At 38.5% G+C, this 25,112-nt stretch overlaps 1 long non-coding RNA gene and 1 pseudogene across 1 annotated transcript in view; one reads left to right on the top strand and one right to left on the bottom strand.

The window, feature by feature from the left end:
• Positions 1-24,212, bottom strand: part of LOC113837802 — a 40,634-nt gene extending 16,422 nt beyond the window's left edge. The window contains exon 1 of the long non-coding RNA XR_003488507.2: positions 24,150-24,212. This is a non-coding gene — a long non-coding RNA (uncharacterized LOC113837802). The remainder of the gene's footprint in view (positions 1-24,149) is intronic.
• LOC100753839 lies at positions 15,967-16,576 on the top strand (annotated as a pseudogene).
• Positions 24,213-25,112: the final 900 nt, after the last annotated feature.

Raw genomic sequence — 25,112 nt, 5'->3', positions numbered from 1 at the left:
AATAGCTGGGCAGGAGAGAGAGACAGATGGGGCTGGAAGGCATAGACTAGAGTAAATAAGAGAAGAGGGAGGAGTGAGAAAAGGAGGAGAGGAGGACACCAGGGGCCAGCCACCCAGACACAGATGAAGAAGGGAAGAAAGGTGTGTAGAAGAGAGAAAAGTAAGACCTCAGAGGAAAAGGGTATACAGGATAATTTAAGTTTAAAAAAAGCTCTAGAAGAAAACTAAGCTAAGACCAGGCATTCATAAATAAGAAAAAGTCTCCATGTATTTATTTGGGAACTTGGTGGTGGTCCCCCAAAGAGCAAAGAGGAAAAAAAACACTATTACAGTTTACCTTCATCTTAATGAAAGAGCCCCAAACTGCTCTAGTCTGTATCTTTAATTAGTAGAAAATTTTTACATATTTTGGGGGATTATATACACACGCATATAACCCCCTGACACACACACAGAGACACATACACTGAAACATGATCATATCAATCTGTAATTGACCCTTCAACTACTCATAACTTCATGTCTTTTATTGATAGATTGATAACATACTACATTTATTGCTGCATATGTGTGCATAGTTGTGGGGCCATCCACTGGCACATGGGAAACCAGTTGACTGCCACATCCTCAGAATGGATGATTTTCCCTCCCCAGATATCAACTGTAAATATCTCCTCCATATGGGCTATGGCCTGGAGATCATCTACCTCATCTAGGCCAGGATTTCACTGGTTTGTTCTTGTGTAGGTCTTGTACAGGTAACCACACCTGTTGTGCATTCATGACTGCAATGGCTGTGACATGTCCAGAAGACAACATTTAACAGCAGTTCTCCCCATCTTCCATATTGTTTGTTCCTTCCAACTTGTTTGCCTTCCATGATGTTCCATGAACATTGGTAGTGTGGGAGTTAAAGTATTAGTCTTATTTAGGGCTGAACACCTTGTCTCAGAATTTTGACAAGTTATGCATCTCTCCAGTGACTTCTATCAACTGCAGAAAGCTTTTCTGAGCATGACTTAAAACAAACCAAGTCTCGGGTTATAAACATAATTAATTAATAGGTAATTTAAGAGCATGAGCATTTAGAACAAAAACCAAAATCACTAGCAGGTTCTACCTTAATTCCTATACTCTCCTCAACTACTGAATTTTGTTCAGGGTTGCAGCAGCATGCACTAAATTCCCTGCTGCAGCAGTTAGCCACCTTATAAGAGATGTGCCACTATTGCCTCAGTAGGCATAGCTTGCCTGGTAGGTTGGAATTAAAGCATGCATGATCCAGTTCTGGGTAAGACAACTGATGTCATTTCTCCCCTTCCAGACTACATAGTTCCTCCAGCACTATGAAATCTAGCTAGCAGGAAGGAAGTTTCTCAGTTCATTTGAGGTTGATATTTCAATGTTTTACAGCCAAATTAAGTGATATTTTAAGCAATAATATCTTACTGTGTAGCCAAGGGCAATGCCAATATTTGGTGTTGTTTAGAAAACCTAAGAGGCTTCCCTAAGTAATAACTTCTGGGAGCTATACCATGTATTGTGAACTTCATTTAATAACTTATGTCTTACAAACAATGCTGCTATGAACATGGTTGAACATATGTCCTTGTTGTATGGAAGCAACCTAGATGCCCTTCAACTGAAGAATGGAAAGAGAAAATGTGGTACATTTATACAATGGAGTACTACTCAGGAGAAAAATGCAATGGAATCTTGAAATTCGCAGGCAAATTGATGGAACTAGAAGAAACCATCCTGAGTGAGGTAACCCAATCACAAAAAGACAAACATGGTATGTACTCACTCATATATGATTTTTAGACATAGAGCAAAGTTTACCAGCCTATAATCCTCTTCCCCAAAGAAACTAGAAATCATGAATGACTCTAAGGGATAAATGGACCCCAGGAATGGGAAGTGGCATGAACTCCCGAGCTAATTGAGAGCATGAGGGTAGGGGAGTGGGTGCTGCCACAATAAGAGCACAAGAAGAAGAGGAGAGGAGAAGAAATGGAGGAGCAGATATATTGAGTTGGGGGAAGAATAGAGGAGAGAGAGCAGGATGAGAGATACCATATCAGAGGGAGCCACTATAGGTCCGAGAAGAGATCTGGAACTAGAAAGATCTCCAGAGACCTACAAGGATGACACGATCTGACAGTCCGGGCAGTGGAGGAGAGGATGGCCTAGAAGCCCTTCCCCTAGAATGAGAGTGATGACTACTCTCTATGCTATCCTAGAGTCCTCATCCAGTGGCTGATGGAAGCAGAGACAGACATCCACAGAAATACACTGAGCTGAAATCTGGAACCTAGTTGAAGAGAGGGAGGAATGAAGAACGAAGGGGTCTATACCAGGTTGGAGAAACCCACAGAAACAGTTGGCCTGAAAAGGGGAAAGCATATTGACCCCAGACGCTCTTTGGGAGGCCAGTACGGACTAATCCAGCCCCCTGATCATGGATGCCAATGGGGAGGCCCCTGCACTCCTGGGAGCCTCCGGAGGTGGACTGGCGTTTTGCCCTGGTGTGTGTGGGGGACTTCGAGAGCCCATCCCACTTGAAGGGATGCACTCTGTCTCTGAACACATGGGGAGGGACCTAGGCCCAGCACAGGAAGATTTGGTGGACTTGGTGGAGCCCCAGTTGGGGGCCCTACCCTGCCTGGGGAGTGGTGGGTGGATGGGGTGGGGGTAGGTTGGAGGTGGGGGAGAAGGAATGGGGGTGAGGGGAGGGAGAGGGAGAGGGGAATTACATGTGAAACAAGCCTGTTCCCTAACTTGAATTAATAATAATAATAATAATAATAATAATAATAATAATAATAATAATAATAATAAAGAGAGAAAAAAATAACTTATGTCTTATGATAACCACATTGCCCACACATGCAGGGTAATCACATTAGAACTCTTTTGTAATGGATGCGTTTTGGTATTAGCTTACCAACTAGTGGATTTTAGTAAGGCTTTTTCACTTGGGCACACACCCACCAGGTTTATATCCTGATACAGAGACACTTGCTCATTCATGTTAATTGTTACTCTATCCACTATATAGCAAGGAAGTATAATCAGTCTAGATGCCCAACAACAGATAAAAGAATAAAATATGTGGCACATATGAGAAATGGAATACTAGCTACCTGTAAAGAAAGACAAAATCTTGATATTTACAGGTACATAATGGGACTAGGATATATGACCCTGAGTAAGATAACTCTGGTGCTTATTTTAGTATTAAAATAACAAAATAACTTATTTGCTCTTTGTTTCAGGTTTAGATTCTAGCTTGAAACTATTGTTTTGTTATTAAATGTGTAGTACATGTGAGAAACAGTAGAATTGTCGATGGAGAACATAATTAAAGTGGAGGGAATAATAGATTATAGGTAAAAAAAATGGTGATGCAGAATACACAAGGTAGAAATGCTTAATAGGGAAGGGATGTGGGAGTATGGGGAAAATCAGGGTGGATGAGAAGGCTAATCCAAAGAAAGGCAATATGAAAAGTTGTATGGAAACCCATTATCTCATACCACAACTTTAAAAAGCCACTTGAGTGACAATAGAACACAAGTGAAAAGAAATAAGAGAAATATGAGGGTTTCAGGGTTTAGAAAGATGGAGGTAGGGGGATGGGGAGAAGATAGGGTAGTGGGTGGGGTCATTGGAATCTCTTCTTTAAAAGATTGTATGTAAAACAAGGATAAAAGGAAGGAAGGGAGGGAGGGAGGAGGGAGGGAAGAGGAGGGAGGGAGGGAGGGAGAATAAGCTCCCAAAAATCATAACCCTTCTTTGTGGTTTCTGGTCATGGCACAATAACAGAATAGTGTGGAGGGTGGCAAGGGTTCTACTAGCTACATTACTATGTAAAAAGTTACTGATATGTTACTTCAGCTAGAGAATTTCTGAATTCTTTGTTCTGTATGATATGTACATATGTATCACTAACAAGTGATTGTTCCTTAAATATATATAAACTTTCAAATCTTCTTAAACTCAGAAATAGACAATTATATTAATTTCATAAAATTACCTTGTAAACAAAGTATAAAGCATTAAATTTGATATACTTGTACTCTAAGTAATGTACAGATACTGCATTCCTTGTTGTTCCATCACAGGGAGCATGCCAAAATTATCAATATAATTTCTTTGGAGGGAAGGAGGAGAAATTGTTTCCCTGATGTCTATGTAAAACCTAAATGAATATGGATGTGATTTGAGTGTTAGCATTCAGAGCTGCTAGTTCTTCTCTGTTAATTTACATTTATATTCTTAATGTCTAGGTTGAGCCTAGGGAAATTTAAAAACCAATTTCATTAATGCTATAACTTCCATAGGAATCTCAAAATGCACACAAGTTCCTAGATTGTGGAGTTATTGGATGAGAATATAGCAGCTAAGCATAATTGCAGAGTGGTTATGATAGTTAAATATGTACTGTCAGTTTTGATTTTTAAGATTCCTCTGGGCCTAAACCCAGTGTCCAAAAAGTTTTAAAAACATGACTCTAATATAGTAAGGAATTTTAACATCTTTAAAGTGGAAACTTTACATTTCTGAACCATTGCCCATTCTGATTAAATGTGATTTAAACTAGATCATGTTTCACATTTGCAATAATTACATTGACATACCCTGATTTTCGAAGTTCACATCAGTAGAGTTAAGGTTTTCCATTTAGTTATTTTTTCTCAATTGTAAATATGATTCCATAGTCCTGTTTATTTTATTTTCCTAATAATAGAAATACAAACCAAGCAATAACTCTGTCCCTTGAGTCTCAGATAGATAACTGCTTTTTCCTTTTTATGAAGTATAAATAAATGGATTATAAACATATAGTAAGTAAAGGTTACATGTATTGAGGAAGTTTTTAAAAAGGAAAATTTCTAACATTGAAGAATTCCTTAGCAGGGATAAAACTTTAAACCTGTTCTTAATCCTCACTATGATAATTTTGATTAAACTATTCCCTAGATTACTGTCAATGATGTCTTAGAACTATATGCATCCCAAGAGGTTCTATGGCTGTTAATAATTTCATCATAAACCATATTGTGGCAATAAGCTATAAGAATTTTGATATAAAATGTTAGCTTACTGATTTTTAAAAACCTTTAGCTGAAGTCTCTCCTATAAATTCCATTAACTTGAAACAGGAGTAAGGAAGAAAAGAGGAAAATGAAAAGGTCTGAAGATGAAGGAATGGGCTCAGGTGCAAACAGCGTCTACCACTACAGATACACTCAAGGACAGCTCTCTAGGATATAGAGACTAGGCAAGGAACTATCTTCTCTTAGGCTGCAAATGTCACAGGATGGGTAGAGTTCAAAGGAAGTGAAGGTATTTGTGACTTTAGAAAAAAGTTTCTAGATGGTATATACATTTAAAATTAATTAACTTTAAAACAGATTTAACTCACTTCATGACAGTTTAATTTAATTTCTCATGATTATTTTATAATTTTGATATTTTAGTAAGATATCAATGCATTCACATAGGAATCCAGGAAGTTATCTTACAAATCTTACATGTCTTGTAAAGCTGAAATTTACAAAACTCACAAGATCTCTTACCAAGTTTATATAAGCAGTAAACAACTTCTGGGGTGAAAGACTCACCCCACCTGACTTAACCTAACTACAAGAGACTTCCAGACCCATTCAGCCAACTTCAAGTTTTTAAGGAAGTTCCATGGATGCAAGTTCAAATGTCAGCTACTGACTAGGGTTAATTTTCCAGTGATATAGCTGCCTTTATGTCATCCATGCTCCCACCAGCAACCACTCATTCATGGTCCTTCAACCAGATACACAATTCTAAAGTTCTTCTCTTGTCAAGGGTCCACAGAGAAAGCTATTAAATTACAGTGATGTACTGAGCATCACGTTTTATTAGTAGAATTGGATAATAGAAAATCACTACTAATTCTGAAGTTTTCCATATGAAATGTAAGGAATTGAGGCCAAGAAAAAATTTCCCTTTCTTTCCATTTGAATATTGTAATTTAGGAAGAACTGAGATAATCTGACCTTGCATACCGTAGATAATAATACACTGTCAAATGAACATTGCACAAAGATTTTTCTTTTTGTATGGTATCTTTTTGTTTCCTTGGCTGGTTATCATGTTGGGTAAATTTGACTAATGAAATTCTATTTGTTCTTTCAAAATCTGTTAAAACTGTTTTGGAATTTTGATGGAGACTGTAATGAATCTGTAGATTGCTTTTGGTAGAATGGTCACTTTTTCTATGTTAATACTACCAATCCATGAGCATAGGGGATCTTTCGACCTTACATCTTATTCAATTTATTTCTTCAAACACTTGAAGTTTTTGTCATACAAGTCTTTCACTTTTTTTATTACAGTTACCCCAAGATATTTTATATTACTTGATGTTATTTTGAAGAGTGTAGTTTCCCTGATTTCTATCTCAGTTCTTTCATCATTTGTATACAGGAGAGCTACTGATTTTTTTGAGATGATCTTATATCTAGCCACTTTGCTGAAGTTGTTAATCACAGCTCTCGGAGTTACCTGGTAGAATTTTGGGGGCTATTTATGTATACAATCATATCATCTGCAATTAACAATACTTTGACTTCTCCCTTTCAAATTTGCATTCCTTTTATCTTTATCAGTTGTCTTATTTTTTGAGCTAAAACATTGGGCACTGTATTGAGTAGATATGGAGAGAGTGGACAACTTGTCCTGTTCCTGATTCAGTGCAATTGCTTTGAGCTTCTCTCCATTTAATTTGATGTCGGATATCAGCTTACTGTAAATTGCCTTTATTATTTTTAGGTATCTCTCTTGAATTAGTAGTCTTTCCAGGACTTTTATTATAAAGGGTTATTGGGTTTTGTAAAAGGGTTTTTGGCATCTAATAAGATGATCATATGATTTTTTCTTTCAGTTTATTTATATGGTGCACTGCACTAAACTTCATATGGAAAAACAAAAAAACCAAGATTGGCTGGAACAATTCTGAAAAATAAGAGAAATTAAGGAGGCCTCACCATCCCTGATTTAAAGTTGTAATACAGAGCTATAATAATAAAAACTGCATAGTATGTGAATAAAGACAGACATGTTAATCAATAGAATTGAATTTAAGACCCACACATAAATCTGCACACCTCTGTACACCAGATTTTTGATAAAGAAGTCAGAAATACCCACTGAAAAATAATAAATCATCTGTGAGAAATCGTGCTCCTCAAACTGAATGTCTGAAGAATGTTGAAGAATGCAAATAGATCCATATTTAACACTCCACACAAAACTCAAGTCCAAGTGTATCAAAGACTACAATATAAAACCATACACAGTGAACTTAATAGGAGATAATTGGGAAACAGCCTTGAACATATTGGTACAGGATATAGCATTTGAATAGAACACTGATAGCACAATCACTAAGATATAAAATTAATAAATAGGACCTTATGAAAGGAAAGGCTTCTGCAAGGCAAAAGACACTATCAATTGGAGAGAGTGGCAGCCTATAGAATAGGCAAAGATTTTTCCAACTCCACATCCAATAGAGGTCTAATATCTAAAATATATAAGGAACTCAAGAAATTAGATATCAGAAAAAATAATCTAATTAAAAATTGGGGGTACAGATCTAAACAGAGAACTCTCAACAGAGAAATTTCCAGTACCTGAGAAACACTTGCATAAAGGTTCAACATCCTTGCCATCAGGGAAATGCAAATCAAAACTACTTTTAGATTCCATCTTATAACTGTCAGAATGGCTAAGATCAATAAAACAATTGACAGTTTATGACAGTGAGGAGGTGGAGCAAGGAGAACATTCCTCAATTGCTGGTGGGAGTGTAAACTAGTATAGCAACTTTAGAAATCAATATGGCAGATCCTCAGAAAATTGGGAATTGTGTACACCCAAAAGACATTCCATCCTACCACAAAGACAGTTTCTAAACTATGTTCATGATGTGTTTATTCAAAGTAGCCATAAACTGGAAAAAAATAGATGTCCCTTAACTGAAGAATGAATAAAGAAAATGTGGAAAAACTACAGAATGGAGTATTAATTAGATGTTAAAACTGACATGACATGTAGAAACCTGGTACAAGGAAAATTCCCACTAACCTATAAGGAGGAGCCCAGCTAAGTCTCTTCGTCATAGTGGATTGGTTCCCTGAACAGATCATCTCCTGTAATCAGACTGGTGTGGGGCGGGGGAAATGGGGGATGTCAAGGTCATTACAAGGGAACCCATGGAAACAACTAACCTGGACTCATAAGAGCTTTCAGACTCTTGATGCACAGCTATGGAGCCTTCATGGGACCAACCTATTTCTTCCATACATGTGTGACAGTGGTACAGGTGGACCTTCTTGTGGGACTTGTAGTGATGGAAGCAGGGCCTGTCCCTAATGCTTTGGCTGGCTTCCAGGAACCTATTCCTCATACTTGGTTGCTTTGCCCACACTTAATACAAAGAGAGGAGCTTAGTCCTACCTCTAGGTGATTTGCCATGCTTTTTTTTTGACACCCATTGGGGGGATTGCCTCTTTCTGAACAGAAACATAGGAGGAGTAGATTAGGGCTGGGGAGTGAGATACGGAATGGAAGGATGGGGGAAGAGAAACTAGATTTAGGATATAAAATAAATGATTAAATTTAATTAATAAAAATAAAATTTAAAAAATCACATCATGAAATTTGTAGCCAAGTGGATAAGATTAGAAAAACCAGTGAGGTAACCCAGATCCAGAAAGACAAATATGGTATGTATTCACTTATAACTGGATATTAATTGTTAAGTAAATGATAATTAAACCACAATCCATGACCCAGAGAGGTTGAAAACGATGGATCTTGAGGGTATACATGAAACTCTCTGAGAAGGGGAAATAGAATACATTTTTCTGATTTGCTGGGGATTGGCAGGGATGGGAGCAGGAAGGATCAGATATGTGGGGGGAAAGAAATCGCGGGAGAGACAGCTGGAATTCGGTAGCTTTGAAATTTGTTGTGGATACATAGTGCAACTGAAACTTTTTAGAATTTATGAGGGTAACTCCAGTGAGAAGTCCTAGGAATGGAAGATAGTCTGAACTGTCCATCTTTTATAGCCAGGCAAAGACTTCTCTTGGTGGGACTGGGTTATAATCCTCTGAGTTGCTGAACAAGGGAGACCTATGAAAATCCCTAAACAATCCAGGCTGGTGCTAAGTTAGAAGGTTGTTGATGGGAGAGGTCCTTCTGTGTATATGTTTGTCTTATTGGTTGATAAGTAAAGTACTGTTGGCCAATAGGGAAGCAGGTTAGGCGGGACTAGGAGTTGATGAGGATTCTAGGAAATGTAGTAAAGAGAAGTCTTGTGATCCAGGAGGAAGTAACATAGCAGGCAGACTTAGAACATAAGCATTGACAAGCAGGGAATCACTCTCTTCTTCCTCCTCCTATAGTGGGAAATTACCAATATGGAGCCAAGTAGAAATATAAGGGTATTTAATAGGAAAAAGCCTTACTTACAGAGTGACCTAGCCAGCTGGCGTGGCAGCAGTCTGTATGCAAGCCGAAAAGGAAACAAAGGGAAACACAGCCCTGAACCTCTTACTCTGTCACCCTGACCACACCCTCGTCAGGCAGACCTGTAGCCAGCCCCTAAGCAGGCATGGCTACAGGTTCCCCTACAATTCCCCTTTTAGTCTAAAAGAGGATTAAAACTTAACAGTGTAAAGTATCCAAAATTAACAATCATAAAGGTGAAATATAAGAAGATACAACAATCTGCTTATGTCACATCCTATCTTTTTTTTTGGTAAACAATGAGTTTGTTTTATTGGGGTTACTTACAGGAGCAGAAATGACTCAAAGACAGCTGCATCACCAAAGCCTACCCCAGCATGGGTGACAAATCACAAATCTGGGAACCTGGAACACATTGTACAGCCTGCAAGCAACCAATAGGTTGTATTGTGTCTGTTTCCAGGTGCCTCTGGTCTAAACCTCTTCAGGTTTCTCAGCTGGGTTCTGCTTCCTCCAAGCAGCTGGTGGTCTCTGTCCTCTTTTGTAGCTCAGCTTGTCTGATTCTTCTTGGCAGCTGGGCCAATCTGAGCCTCTTCCTTTCAGCTTAGCTGTGCTAACTCTGGCAGGGAGAGGCCTATTGAGTCTGGTCAGTTTCAGGAACTTCCTGAAGATATTTTGAGTTATTTACCTTCCTGTTTGAAGAGTTTCCTTGCTGGACTGAATGTTTCAATCTCTGAGGAAACAGTTAAACACACTAGCCCAATCAACCTTCTTTCAAAAGGTAGGAAATAGAATAAGGATGGAGTTCAGTGGTAGAGTACTTGCCTAGTTTGATCGCTAGCATTATAAAAACAAACAGACAGATCAATTCACTAAACCAGAAAGATAACACATAATATGACTTGCAAAGTCCTTTATAACTGCTATCATGTATGGGAGACTGTGTATAAGTGCATATATTCACCTTCCATTTGATTGGCAGATTATTACAACAATATCACTACTAATAAAAAATAAAAATACCAGGTTGGCACACGCCTTTCATCCCAGCACTCGGGAGGCAGAGGCAGGCAGATCTCTGTGAATTCGAGACCAGCCTGGTCTATAAGAGCTAGTTCCAGGACAGCCTCCAAAGCCACAGGGAAACCCTGTCTTGAAAAAACCAAAACAAACCCAAACAAATACCAACTTGATAGTTGACACTTTGTGAGTACCAGAGCTTACCAGAAATTTAGACATCACTCAATGCATCACTTCTTTCTCAGGAAACAGACTCAGGAGACAAAAGATCTAATCTCAAAGGCCAGATTTAGAAAGCCAGTGGATCCCTCTGCTTCCCCTGGTGCAACTGGCTTTCTTGACTCACCTCTGCATGAAGACTACACAAACAGAGTTCTAACTCTCAGTTTTCTGTGTTCTCTGTCTCCATTTTTCTCCATCTCTTTAATGACAATGCTTGTCCCGAGAATACTCACAGTCCCGGTTTTGATAGACATTTCAGAGGAAGTCTTATCTTATCCTTTCCTACTTGTATCCCCTCGATCTCCTTTTATTTTCTTATTGCTCTAGTTAGAACTTCAAGTACAATATTGAAGAGATATGGAGAGAGTGGACAGCCTTGTCTTGTTACTGATTTTAGAGGAATTGCTTTGAGTTTCCATTTAGTTTGATTTTGGCTGTTGGTTTGGTGTATATTGCTTTTATCATGTTTAGATATGTTCCTGTTATTCCTGTTCTCTCCAAGATCTTTATAATGAAGGGATGTTGGATTTTGTCAAAGGCTTTTCCAGTACCTAGTGAGATGATGATGTGGTTTTTCTTTTTTAGTTTGTTTATATGGTGGATTACATTGAAGGATTTTCGTATGTTGAACCATCCTTGTATCCTTGGGATGAAGCCTACTTGATCATAGTGGATGATTTTTCTGATGTGTTCTTGGATTGCATTCACCAATATTTTGTTGAGTATTTTTGCATTAATGTTCAGGAGGGATATTGGTCTGTAGTTCCTACTTTTAGTTGTATCTTTGTGTGGCTTGGGTATCAAAGTGATTTTAGCCTCGTAAAAGAGTTTGGCAATGTCCCTTCTGCTTCTATTGTGTGGAACAATTCAAGGAGTACTGGTATTAGCTCTTGTTTGAATTTCTGGTAGAAATCTGCAGTGAAGCCATCTGGCCCTGGGTTTCTTTTGGCTGGGAGGCTTTTGATGGCTGTGTGTATTTCATTAGTGGTTAAAGGTTGATTTAAACTACTTATCTGATCTTGGTTTAAATTTGGTAAGTGATATCTGAAGATTAATGGTGTACAGCGTGTGCTCAAGGATGAATTAATCCGTGATGGTAAGATTTTTTATTCAAGAAAGCACCAGGGCAAAACGCAGGCAAGAGCGAGGTCACAGGAACCCAGCTAGCGTGGCCAGAAAGAGGGGGCTAGGGTCTCCACGTGCAGCCTTTAAGAAGCTTCCCTTACGTCACCCTGGCTTTCCTTCACCACGCCCTTCTGGGCGAGTCCTGGGTCCACCTGGTACCTGTCCCAGGACTATTGGGCGGGGCTAGGGTGTCTCCCTACAGATATCTATCCAGGAAAATGTCCATTTCCTTTAGATTTTCTAATTTTGTGGAGTACATATTTTCAAAGTATTACCTGATGATTCCCTGGTTTTTCTCAGTGTCTGTTGTTATATCCAACTTTTGTTTCTGATTTTGTTAATTCGAATGCTCTCTCTTCCTTTTGGTTAGTTTGGATAGAGGTTTGTCTATCTTGTTGATCTTTTCAGAGAACCAACACTTTGTTTCTTTGATTCTTTGTCATGTTTTCCTAGTTTCTACTTTATTGATCTCAGCCCTCAGTTTGATTATTTCCTGGCATCTACTCCTCTGTGGTGAGTTTGCTTCTTTTTGCTCTAAAGCTTTCTGTTGTTCTGTAAATTCTCTAGTGTGACTTTTCTCCAGTTTCTTCATGTGGGCACTTAGTGCTATGAACTTTCTTCTTAGCACTGCTTTCAGAGTGTCCCATAAATTTGAGTATGTTGTGTTTACATTCTCATTAAATTCTAGGAAGTCTTTAATTTCTTTTTTTATTTCTTCCTCAACCCAGGAATGGTGTAATTGGGTGTTATTCAATTTCCATGAGTTTGTAGGTTTTCTGCAATTTGTATTGCTGTTGAATTCTAGCTTTAAAGCATGGTGATCTGATAAGATACAGGGGGTTATTTCAATTCTTTTGTATCTGTGGAGGTTTGCTTTGTTGCTAACTATATGGTCAATTTTAGAGAAGGTGCCATGTGGTGCTGAGAAGAAGGTATATTCTTTTGTGTTTGGATGGAATGTTCTATAGATATCTGTTAAACCCTGTAGGGTCATAAATTCTGTTAGATCCTTTGTTTCTTTGTTAAGTTTCTGTCTGCTGGTCCTGTCGAGTGGTGAAAGTGGCATGTTGAAGTCTCCTACTATAAGTGTGTGTGGTTTTATGTGTGGTTTGAGCTTTAGTAATGTTTCCTTTACAAATGTGGGTTCCTTCGTATTTGGGGCATAGATGTTCAGGATTGAGAGTTCATCTTGAAGGACTTTTTCTGTGATGAGTATGAAATGTCCTTCTTCATCTCTTTTGATTAATTTTAGTTTGTATTTGTTGTATATTAGGATTGCTACACCAGCTGGTTTCTTGGGCCCATTTGATTGGAGAATCTTTTACCAACCCTTCATCCTGAGGTAATGCCTTTCTTTGAAGTTGAGGTTTGTTTCTTTTATACAGCAGAAGGATGGATTCTGTCTTTGTATCCATTCTGTTAGCCTTATCTTTTAATGGGTAGGTTAAGACCATTGACATTGAGGGATATTAATGTCCATTGATTATTCATTCTTGTTTGTTTTGGACTTATTGTTGATGGTGTCATTGTGTGTGTATTTCGCCCTCCTGTTTCTTTTTTTTGTTTGGTAAAAGTGGATTATCTATTGCCTATGTTTTTGTGACTGTAGTTATCTTCTTGGGTTGGAGTTTTCCTTCCAGAACTTTCTGTTTTTCTGGATTTATGGATATGTATTGTTTATGTCTGGTTTTGTCATGGGATATCTTGTTTTCTCCATCAATAGTGATTGAAAGTTTTGCAGGGTACAGTAGTCTGGGTTGGCATCCATGTTCCCTTTTTGTTTATAAAATATTTATCCAGGTCCTTCTGGCTTTCAAAGTTTCCATTGAGAAGCCGGGAGTGATTCTAATAGGTCTGCCTTTATATGTTACTTGGCATTTTTCCTTTGCTGCTCTTAATATTTTGTCTTCATTCTGTAGGTTTGGTGCTTTGATTACTATGTGTTGAGGGGACTTCTTTTTGTGGTCCAGTTTGTTTGGCATTCTGTATGTTTCTTGTACTTTCATAGGCTTATTTTTCTGTAGGTTGGGGAAGTTTTCTTCTATGATTTTGCTGAATATGTTTTCTATACCTTTGAGCTGTATTTCTTCACCTTCTTCTATACCTATAATTCTTAGTTTCGGCCTTTTCACAGTGTCCCATATTTCCTGGCTATTTTGTGTTAGGGATTTGTTGGACTTGAGATTTTCTTTGGTGGATGGCTGTATATCCTCTAGCAAGTCTTCAATCAACAACTGAGATGCTCTCTTCCATCTCTTGAATTCTATTGGTAATACTCACATCTTTAGTTCCTGATCATGTGTCCAGCCTTTCTATTTCAAGCATCCCCTGGTTCTGTGTTTTCTTTATTGTGTCTATTTCAGCTTTCATGCATTGAACTGTTTCGATTGCTTTCTTCACTTGTTTGTTTTTTTTTTTTCTTGGCTTTCTTTAGATTCTTTAAGAGATTTGTTTACTTCTTGAATTTTTTGTTTTGTCTTTTCCTCCATTTCATGCATTTTTTGCTTGTTTTTTCTTCTATTTCTTTAAGGGGTTTTCTTGTTTCCTCTTTAAAGGTCTCTATTATCTTCCTAAGATAATTTTTGAGGTCCATCTCTTCTTCATACTCTGTGTTGGGCTTTTCAGATATTGCTGTGTGGAGTCCCTAGATTCTGGTGGTGTCATATTGGTCTTTGTTTTCCTTAGTGTGTTCTTACTCTGTCTTCTTCCCATCCCTTCTTCCAATGAGTGCATGTGGGTTCTCTCTCTCTCTCTCTCTCTCTCTCTCTCTCTCTCTCTCTCTGGTGGCAACAGAGGGTTCAGCCACTGCTGACAGCTGGATAGCTGAGGGTGGTGGGTCGACAAGTGTGGGGTGTGTCTGGACTCAGGGTGTGCCTTCCTGGTCTGAGCAGGTCGACTCTTGTCTGTGTGTGTGTGTGGGGGGGGTTCAGGCAGAAGCTAGCAGGGGTTGATGGGGAAAGTTAGGGGGCAGAGCCTCACCCAGACTTACCTGAGGCTCGGGTGCCTGCTGTGGGTCAGAGGGTGGAGTGTGGACAAGGGTGAGGTGTGTAGAGTCTCCCATTATTACTTTTCATAGAGGCTTATATCCAATGTTGTCTGGATTCAAGTTTCAGTAAATCTGTGTTCTTAGTTGTGGTGTTTAAAATTATTTCATTGATCTATGTATCTATTTTTTTTTTGTGGCAGTACCAGGATGTTTTGTTGCTGTGGCTATATAGTATAGTTTTAAGTCAGGTATTTTGATACCACCAGAATTGTTTTTACTCTTTTGGGTCTTTTGTGTTTCTACATTAATTTTCAGATCATTTTCTTTTTCTATAAATAATAGAATTTAATTTTTAAAGATTTAGCGTTGAATTGGCATATTACTTTTAGTAGTGTGGATATATTGACAGTATTGAATATGCCAATCCATTGACATAGGAAGTCCTTCAATTTCCTTTTTTAAAAATTCTTTCTTCAGCATTAGAAAACCCATTGTAAAGATGTTTAATATTATTGGTTGAGTTTATGGTAAGTTTATGGGTATTTTCATGCCAATGTAGACCAGTGATTTTTCAGCCTTCCTAATGCTGCAATCCTTTAATACATTTCCTCATGTTGTGGTGACTCCACCCATAGCATTATTTTAGATGCTACTTCATAAATGTAAGTTTGCTAATGTTATACATCATAATGTAAATATTTTTGGAAATAAAGGTTTTTCAGAAGGGTTGTGACTCATAGGTTGAGAACCACAGACAAGACCAATATGTGCTCAGTGAGGATATTGTAAAAAAGTAGTAATTAAACACTGCTCATTCCATTTAGCTTTTATGAACATTTTAATGGATACAATATAACATCTTGATGCAGATTGTAGCACTTCTGGGAATATATACATTTTAAAATTACCAGAGGAGGAAATTCCAAGTAATGATGACTCGAAAATTTGAGAAAGTATGTGATGAAAATATTAGAAATAAGTTAAAACTATGACTGTGTGTTTTTAATGTAAATTGTATTTGCCTCTGGTATTTCAATATGAATCTGTGGCATCCCCCTCCCTCTACCCTTTCCTACTTTGATAACCTGGCTATGACTAGCAGAAGTACAGCCAGGCCCAATGGGCAGCTCCAGGCCAGCTAAATATGCCAGGTCAAATTGGTCCTGCTGGGATCATCTGCAGTGGGGATGTCTAGCCTTCCTCACCCAATATGTTTGTCTAGATGACACAAAAGTCAAATTTGAAATCTGGGACATGGCTGGGCAGAAGTGATACCACAGCCTAGCCCCCATGTACTACAGGGGTGCACAGGCTGCAACTGTGGTCAATGATATTACTAATCAGGAAACTTTTTCCCAGGAAAAGACATGGGTAAAGGAACTACAGCGGCAAGCCAGCTCTAGCATTTTTATTGCCTTGGCGGGGAACAAAGCTGACCTTGCCAACAAGAGCATGGTGGAGTATGAAGAGGCACAGGCATATGCAGATGACAATAGCTTGTTATTGATGGAGACTTCAGCCAAGACTTCTATGAATGCGAATGACCTCTTCCTGGCAATAGAAATTGCCAAAGAGTGAACCCCAGAATCTGGGGAGTGCAGCCGGCCAGAGTCGGAGTGTGGATCTCCATGAGGAGTCTCAGCAGAACAAGAGCCAGTGTTGTAGCAACTGAGGGTGGCTAGCAGCAAACACATGTGGAGTTAGCAGTAGAGCTAAGACATAACCTCCATCCCCACCCCTCAGCGCACAGCCCCTATGGTATCAGCACACTGAGTCCTGGCTCCCAAAGGCTGCCTCCTGACAGCTCCATCATGACACTTTTTAGTGCTTCAGCAACTAACACCAGGCAGCTGTTTCCACTACTATGCTCTACTCTGGGGTTTGGGGTCAAATTTCTCAGGGACATTCCTTCCAAAACAGACTTTCTTCACTTCATGTTCTAGGTGCAAGACAGTGACCTCCTCATTGTTAACCCCCACTGTGTCCCTTCCCAGGGATTCAGGGAAGACTTGTCTCCTGCCTGTTCCCTCTTCCACCTCTCATCACTCCCTGTTCTTGTTCCTGTTCCCTCCACTTCCCAAGATGATGAAAGGTACACCCAAAAGGGAGACAATGTAATTTTAGTTACATAGGCCCTGCAGGGACAGTAAGGCTCAGAGCATGAGGGAGTAAGGAAACATTTCTTTTTTGTTTTATATTTCTGGTAGGAGTTTCTTGTCTATGAAACACTGCAGGACCCATGAGTTGGACTGGTGTAGGGTATTCCTAGGTAGGAATGAGACTAGGGAGGCAAGCTCACAGGCACTGTATGGAAGTTGTATTAGCTGACCGGATAAAGGTTGAGGGGCAGTGTCATCTGTGGCTCTGGAACTTGTCCCAAGGCTGTTTTTCCTCGCCCATCCTCTCAGGTAGTTTCCCCACTCACTCCTCCCCACTCCGGAGTGGGGATCGGACCTCAGAGTGCTCCAAAGAATCTTCACTGGTTGCCTGCACCTTTAGCTCTGCTGTTATCTAACTGGAGGAGGTACCAGTTTCTGACACCCATCCTCTCTTTTATACATAGGCATTTCCCCTCTCCTGGCCTTGAGATGGCCTTAGCCCCAGATACCATGCCCCTGCCATTTGCACTTTAATTGATGGTAGTTCTGTCAGGATACATGTTTATTGGGGTTTTGATTGATTTACCTATCCTTCGACCTTTTTAATTAAATGGAATCTACAATGTATTAGGTTTGGGAGGCAGTATAGAAAACAGTAACAGTAGCAGCTACTCAAGCTCAGTCTCCCCTGCTAGCCTCTTCTGACTGATTCTTGCCTCAATTATTGGGTATAGGTTTGTCTGAGCAACTGGGGAGTGGCCTTAGAATAGCGTGGGCCATGGTAGTGGAGTGAAGAAGGGCAAGGCAAAGGAAGTGTTCTGTCTTCCCAGGGCTCACATTCAGCTTGCTGTATCTTACCATGTCTTTTCTACTTCCCTGTAAATACTTACAGTCTTTATTCTCACTGTACAGTCTGTTCTGTCTCCTGTTGCCCCTTTTTCTTTTTCCTTTCAGTGGTATCTTCAGTTTAGTTCCTCCCTCACCCCGCCCCCCTTACTCTTTCTTAATCCATGTACCACCAGGGGCTCCTGCCACAGAGGCCACTCATCCTATGACAGGAGCAGCTAGAACTGAAGGTGCCTCACAGCTGCCTTGTGTCATCAGAGCACGTTGGTCCTTCCTAAGTCTCTGGCCTCTACATCTTTCATTAGGTGTTTTGGGGTATCTGTGGGAAGCCATCAAAGCAAGAGGGAACCCAATTCTTTTGGGTGTTAGGCAGAATTTGGAGGAAATCTTCAGAAGAAAGGAAAGCCCACAGTAACCCAGAGTTAGGATCATTCTGTTTCTTTGGCATATAGGCTGCCTTTTGTTTCAGAGCAGCTGAGGAATCCATGACGCCAAGATTCTCAAGGACCCAGCTTAGGTTCTTCCACTTACGCCTCAATTCTCTTCCTTGTCCAGGTGCAGCCTTAGTTCTCATGGCCCTGAAATACACATACTTTTCCACCTTTGTTTTCCTAGAACTTGTTAGTCCTCCAAAGCATCCAGGTGCATCTATTTTATAAGTCGAAAACCTAGGCAGGCTAAATCTTGTAGAGACTTAATTCCTCCTCTGCAGTTTCCATGGGACAAAAGTGAAAATGTTTTATTGCCTAGGGTCTGGGAAACCATTTCCCAAGCTTTTCCCCTCCTTCCCTCCTTCCTTTCTCCCTCCCTTTGGAACAGTATTGGCCTTAGCTCCTGGGCTGGGCTGCCTTCCCTCTACTCCTACCAGCTCTCTGCCTTCCCTTGAGCTCTGTTGGGCTTGAGAGTTCTTGTTGATCCCTCCCTGTCCTCCCATTGTCTGTTTTCTTTTGATCACATTTTAGGGGGAGGGGTCATGCTTTTTTGTTGCTTGTTTTTATATTTTTCCTAAGAAAGCAATTGCCTTTCTTTCCCTCTCCTTCCAACATAACAATCGTGGTAACAGAATGCAACTGCTGATTTATCGTTGTATTTAATGTAAGTAAAAAAGGAAAAAAAGATTCACACGATGCAAACAAAACTTCACATTTATAATATCCATCTATGCTTATGAATATGACTAATGTTAGTGCATATCATTGATGGGACCAATGCAATGCAATCAAAAATGAAAAGAAAATAGCTTGGACTTATATATGAGGTGGAAAAACCTTTTGATTGCTCATATTCATGAGGAAATAGAACAAATTAAAATGCTTCTGAATTAAGCCACAGATTTGGCAACACATTCTTTCCAAACCTGCTGATACAACAGAGTAAGATATTTATCTCATGAGAATTGGTGTAGCATAATAATAGATAGGAAAAATATGCAGTGATGAATCTCCTGGTACACTTTAATATACAAGACATATTTTGTGATTTGGGGCTTGAGACAAATTAGTAAATTGGAATCTCTCTCTCTCTCTCTCTCTCTCTCTCTCTCATGTGTGTGTGTGTGTGTGTGTGTGTGTGTGTGTGTGTGTGTGTGTGGAATGCATGCAAGTGTGTGTGGCTATTGAATTTATATAGGTATAGATGTATGGGATGTACGCATGTGTGTACTAGAATGTGGGCACTAGAGGTTTATGTCATTTATCTTCCTTAATCACTCTCAACTTATTTATTGAGGCAACGTCTCTCACTTATATCTTGTAGTTTCCAATGAAGCTAATCTTGCTAACCAGCTTCTTTCCATGGATTCTCTCTTTCTATCTTTGGCACAGCAGGATTGCAGATGAGTTGTCAGGCCCAGCCAGCTTCTCGCTGCATATTTGTTTATCTGAACTCTAGTCCTCAAACTTCTGTTGCATGTGCTTTCCTGAAGCGTCATCACTCAATCCCTCTTTCTGTTATATAGAATCTTACTATATATCTAAGACTGCTATAGAACTTGTCATCCTTCAGCCTCTGCTTCATGATTGTTAGAATTACCTATCAAGACACCCAACAGGAATTTTTCTGTTCTTCACACAATACTTTTATGCTACTATTTTTAAATGTACCTTAAAGATCAAGTGTTAAATTCAGGCTTGGTTTGAAGTACATGACTCTACTAGGAGATGGAGGCTAGTGGAAAATATTAGGCCACAAAGTCAATGTTTTTAAAGTGGACATCAGGTTGCTAAGCCTTCCTTCTGCTTGCTAGATAAAATTAGATAAATGTTTTTCTCTTCCACATGTCCTCACTCTGTTAAATTGCATCATTGGATGCCCCAAAGCAGAGGAACCTACTGACAATGGACTGAAACCTCAACAGCTATATGACAGAAGAAACATTTCCCCCTAAAATCACTTGTCTCAGGCATACTATCATATTAATGGAAAGCTGAGTAACATGATTTCATATGATCACTGCTTTGGAGAACTTGAGATTACCCCAAAAGAAATCACACTGCTTACAGTTAAGCTTATAAAGCACATTTGCCTGTTAATACTTTCCTTTTTCTGCAATGGGCCACCATTCTCCTCTCTTTGGTGGGGCAGTGTTTTGTTCTCTTAGTTGTATACACGGTGGTTTTGTTAAAGGTTATTCAATCTCTCTACTCAACCTCTCTTGATGTCATGTATTTTTAAGGTAACTAAGGTCAATGGCTAAAAGTATGGATTTATACAAAGTAAAACTACTGGTTTTATCCACAAAGATATCAACACATTGACATTTTTAACAATGTCCTTCAGTCCACTGAAATAAACACTGTCCAACTGAAAACTAGTTTAATGTGGCTACTGTTTTCTGTACTTAAGTCATGTCACACCATTTTGTCAAAATTGAATTTGAGTGATAGCTTTCAGTCATCAAATGCATTCTATGTTTGTTGGCATTTCCTTAAAAACATTTTTAGAGCAGATATGAGGATGGAAGAATAAATGGCATAATAGTTTTTATACAAATGGACTATGATTAAATGGATCCAATTTCTATTTTAATTGTGGTTATTTATTATTAGCTCTGCTTTAATGGAGAAAATTTGCAAATAGTGTATCAGTGTCTTGCTGTAAGATAGACTATTAAAATACCTATGTAAGCAATTTGTCATGAGAAATCAATGAAATAATTTAAGTTCAATAATTTAACTAATACTTTTATTACTGTGGTTTCTTAAATATGTGAAACATAAAACACTGAAACATTTAACTGAACTTTCAAAACAACATATCAATAATCATAAACACACCTTAAATACATTTGTTTATCTAATTGCACATTTCAAAAATTACACATTCTGAGACCCTTCCTGCCAGCAAACCCAAAGAGGGACCTGGAGGCAGAACGAAGCAGCCAGTTTCATTGGCAGCCATTCCGGTCTTGCCCCTCCATGCTCTGGTTGAGAACCATTCCAGTCTTGACTCTCCACCCTCCAGAGGAGAAACATTCTGGTCTTTCCCCTACACCCTCCGTTTGAGAGGACAAGGAGAGACCCCACCTATACCCACTGGAAGAAGAGATGGAGAGAGGACAGTATAAGAACATATCCAACAACAGAAAGACTTATATAACACCACCAGAATCTAGGGACTGTATACCAGCAAGACCTGAAAATCCCAATGGAGATGAACTAGAAGAGAATGACCTTAAGAACAACTTCATGGAATTAATAGAGGCCCTCAAAGAGGATATAAGAAATCCCTTAAAGAAATGGAAGAAAAAAACAAGTCAAAAATGCAAGAAATCAACAAATGTTTTAAGGAAAGCTAAGAAAATACAATAAAACAGCTGAAGGAAAAAATTCACACAGTTCAAGACCTGAAAACTGAAATGAAGACAATAAAAAAAAACACAAACTGAGGGAATGCTGGAAGTAGAAAAGCTGAGTAAACAATCAGGAACCAAAGATAAAAGCATAACCAACATAATACAAGAGATGGAAGACAGAATCTCAGAAGCTGAAGATAAACTAGAGGAAATAGATTCACCGACCAAACAAAATCTTAAGTCCAAAAAATCCTTAACACAAAATATCCAGGAAATATGGGACACTGTGAAAAGGCCAAGATATAGAAGAAGGTGAAAAAAAAGCCCAACTCAAAGGTGCAGAAAACATATTAAACAAAATCATAGAAGGAAAATTAGCCAACCGAAGAAGGACACACCTATGAAAGTACAAGAAAGTATACCAAATAGACTGGACCAAAAAAAAAGTTCCCTTGCCACATAACAATCAAAACTCCAAACATACGGCATAAAGAAAGAATATTAACAGCAGCTAAGGAAAAAGGCCAAGTAACCTATAAAGGCAGACCTATCAGAATTATTTCTGAATTCTCCATGGAAACTCTGAAATCCAGAAGGTCCTGGAGAGATGTTCTACAAACATTAAGAGATTACAGATTCCAGTCCATACTACTATACCCAGCAAAACTCTCAATCATTATAGATGGAAAAAATAAGATATTCCAGGACAAAACTAGATTTACACAGTACATATCCACAAATCCAGTCCTACACAAACTTTTGGAAGGAAAACTCCAACTCAAAGAAATTAACTACATTCACAAAAACCAGGCAATAGATAATCACACTTTACCAAATCCATAAAAGGGGGGAAACTCACACAAAATACCACCACCAAGAATGAATACAAAACAAACAAGAATTAACAATCAATGGTCATTAATATCCCTCAATATGAATGGTCTTAACTCACCTATAAAAATCCACAGGCTAACAGAATGGAAATGATGACAGTATCCATCCTTCTACTGCATACAAGAAACATACCACACCTTCAAAGACAGAGGTTACTGCAGAATTAAGGGTTGGGAAAAAATTTTCCAATCAAATGGACATAGGAAGTAAGCAGGTAGCTACCCTAATATATAACAAATTAGACTTCAAACTAAAATTAATCAAAAGAAATGAAGAAGGTCATTACATATTCATCAAAGGAAAACTCCATCACTATGAAGTCTCAATTCTGAACATCTATACCCCAAATAAAAAGGCACCCACATTCAACAAGGAACATTACTAAAACTCAAATCACTCATTAAACCCCACACACTTAAAGTGGAAGACTTCAACACCCCACTCTCACCACTGGACAGGAACACCAGACAGAAAATTAACAAAGAAACAAAAGAACTAACAGAAGTTATGACCCATTTGGGTTTAACAGACATCTATAGAACATTCCATCCAAACACAAAAGAATATACCTTCTTCTCAGCACCACATGGAACATTCTCTAAAATCAATCACATACTGGGAAATAAAGCAAACCTCAACAGATACAAAAATTGGGATTCTCCCCTGTATATTATCAGACCACCAAGGCTTAAAATTAGATTTCAACAACACAAAATGCAGAAACCCCACAACTTCATGGAAATTCAACAATGCTCAGGAAGAAATAAAAAAACAAATCAAAGACTTCCTAGAATACAATGAAAATGAAGGCACAATATACCCAAACCTATGGGACACTCTGAAAGCAGTTCTAAAACGAAAGTTCATAGCATTAAGTGCCCACATGAAGAAACTTGAGAATAACCACACTAGAGATTTAACAGAACACCTGAAAGCTCTAGAAAAAAAAGAAGTAAACTCACCCAGAAGGAGTAAAATTGAGAGCTGAAATCAATAATGTAGAAACAAAGAAAACAATACAAAAATCAATGAAACAAAGAGTTGGTTCTTTGAGAAAATCAAGAAGATAGACAAGTTTTTATACAAACCTAACCAAAAGGCAGAGAGAGAACATGCAAGTTAACAAAATCAGAAATGTAAAGGGGGGCATAACAACAGATACTAGGGAAATCCAGAGAATCATCAGGTCATACTAAGAATACCCAGTACTCCACAAAATTGGAAAATGTAAAGGAAATGGATGATTTTCTGGATAGACATAACTTTCCAAAATTAAATCAAGAACAGATAAATAAGTTAAATACACATATAACCCCAAGGAAATAGAAGTAGTCATCAAAAGTCTTCCAACCAATAAAAAAAAAGAAACCCAGGGACAGATGGTTTCAGCACAGTATTCTACCAGAATACAAAGAAGAGCTAATACCAATACTCCTCAAATTGTTCCACACCATTGCCAAGCTCTTTTTATGAGGCTATAATTACCTTGGTGCCCAAACCACACAAATACGCTACTAAGATACAGAACTACAGACCAATCTCTCTCATGAACATTGATGCAAAAATATTCAATAAAATACTGGCATATCAAATTCAAGAACACACCAAAAAATCATACACTATGATGAAGTTGGCTTCATACCAGGGATGTAGGAATGGCTCAACATATGCAAATCCATCAATGTAATCCATGATATAAACACCCTGAAAAAGAAAAACCATATGATCAACTCACTAGATGCTGAAAAATCCTTTGGCAAAATTCAACACCCCTTCATGATAAAGATCTTGGAGAGATTGGGTGTAACAAGCACATATCTAAACATAATAAAAGCAATATAAACCAAGCCAACAGCCAACATCAAACTAAATGGATAGAAACTCAGCACCATTCCTCTAAAATCAGGAACAAGACAAGGTTTTCCACTTTCTGCATATCTCTTCAATATTGTACTTGAAATCTTGCTAGAGCAAGAATACAACAAAAGGAGATCAAGGGGATACAAATTGGAAAGGAAGATTTCAAACTTTCACTATTTGCAGATGGCATGATAGTCTACATAAGTGACCCGAAGAATTCTACCAGAGAACTCCTACAACTGAGAAACCCCTTGATCAAAGAGGCAGGATACAAGACTAATTAAAAAAGTCAGTAGCCCTATTATATACAGGCAATAAAGGGGCTGAGAAAGAAATCAGAGAAACATCACCCTTTACAATGGCCACAAACAACATAAAATATCTTGTGGTAAGTCTAATCAAACAGGTGAAAAACCTGTATGACAAGAAAATTGAGACATTATAAAAAGAAATTAAATAAGATACCAGAAAATTGAGAGATCTCCCATGCTCTTGGATAGGTAGGGCCAACATAGTAAAAATGGCAATATTGCCAAAAGCAATCTACAGATTCCATGCAATCCCCATCAAAATACCCACACAATTCTTCACAGATCTTGAAGGATAAGTCTCAACTTTATATGGATAAACGAAAGACCCAGGATAGCCCAAACAATCCTATACAATAAAGGACCTTCTGAAGGCATCAACATCCCTGACTTGAAGCTATACTATAGAACTATAGTAATGAAAACAGCTTGGTATT

The sequence above is a fragment of the Cricetulus griseus genome, chromosome X (assembly GCF_003668045.3).
Source record: "Cricetulus griseus strain 17A/GY chromosome X, alternate assembly CriGri-PICRH-1.0, whole genome shotgun sequence".
In the NCBI taxonomy this organism is placed as follows: domain Eukaryota; kingdom Metazoa; phylum Chordata; class Mammalia; order Rodentia; family Cricetidae; genus Cricetulus; species Cricetulus griseus.
Note: the sequence above shows the minus strand (reverse complement) of the source record. Positions and strands in the feature narration are given on the sequence as shown.